Here is a 1458-nt window from a genome sequence, read left to right on the forward strand (position 1 = left end):
TGCCATATAACAACACTCCATTGCATGTATGTAAACCACAGATATGCATTCATTGTGAGATTTATTTCTATAGTTTTTGTCTAAAATGGATGACACCACTACAAATATTCTTGTAAGAGTATCTCGTCTATACACACACATGTTTTCCTCTAGGGTCTAAGCTATGGGCCAGAGCTGTGTGGCTCCTCCTTATACCTGGTAATAGTTGTTTATTTCCCAACCCGAATGAAGCAGTTTGTACTCTTACCAGTAACATACTGGGATGCCAGGCACTCAAACATTTTTTCTCACTATTGATTTGGCAGTTGATTTTTCCTTTGCCTCTCATGTGGATGTGTTAGGATTTTGGAATCGTAGTTTCACTGAAACTGTGACATAACATTGAGATGGAAATGACCATGACCTTCTGGGTTGAAGAAAACATAGTTGCACAGCAAGATCATCTGTGAGTGTGTTGAGGTTGGATCGTACTCACTTGCGAAGACATTTTATCCATTCTATCCCAACTGTGCATTTAATGCGTTCGCACTAGCACCTTGAGGATGGCCATTTCTTTTCACCAAAAAAATAGGCACATGTGACAAATAGGGTTTTTTTCTTAATGATATTTGCTTAGAGCTGGTTTACCCACACACTACCTGGCTGTCTGTTTAAACACCAGTGTGTTCATTCAAACTGATAATAGATCTGGAAATCTATACCAGGTACCATCTGATGAAGACAGCCATGCTTGCTGGGTCCAGGATGGGTTTTAGAGAATGATTTTGGATGTACGTGTTCCAAACTGGACCTGATTTTCATCCATTTATTCAATTATTTAAAACACATTCTGTTTCTCTCCTGAAGAGATGGAGGTAAATAGAACACATCAGTGAATGTGGAAAATAAAAATAAAGCAAAATGTATTACAGGGCAGTGGACCAGACATGAAGGTATAAAAAGTGAGGACCCAAATTTGCAAAGTGAGACATGCCCTCTGTCATAGGAATGAGAAAAACAAGGCAGGGGGTACAGTCAAGAGGAGTCAACAATGGCAGGGGGAGAGCATCACAGTTTAATAGAGGAAGAGCCTTCTACAGACACCCCAGATAATTTTTTTGCACTCAGACCACATTTACCCCTGACAGTCTCAGCAGACAGCTCCCCTAATTTATGTACCAGATTTTGACTCAGAACCTCTTGGATCATCAGGTGAAGTCCATGGCCTCACCACTCTGAACAGCAAAATTATCTCCTCCTGCGTTGACCTCCTGCTGCCCACTGGCTCCCCTTGGGCTGGGTCGAGCCTGAAACAGCAGCACCCTGAAGACCAGCAGGATCAGGGAAATCACACGTATCTGGATGAGATTCCCCAGCGTGTAGTTTGGGGTTCGGAAGCTGAGAATTGTGGACAAAGGCATCACAGAGATCGTATAGACCACAGTCCTCCAGGATCCTGAATGTGCACTAGGGCAGCTG

Source organism: Pteropus vampyrus, unplaced genomic scaffold, assembly GCF_000151845.1.
Source record: "Pteropus vampyrus isolate Shadow unplaced genomic scaffold, Pvam_2.0 Scaffold745, whole genome shotgun sequence".
Taxonomy (NCBI): domain Eukaryota; kingdom Metazoa; phylum Chordata; class Mammalia; order Chiroptera; family Pteropodidae; genus Pteropus; species Pteropus vampyrus.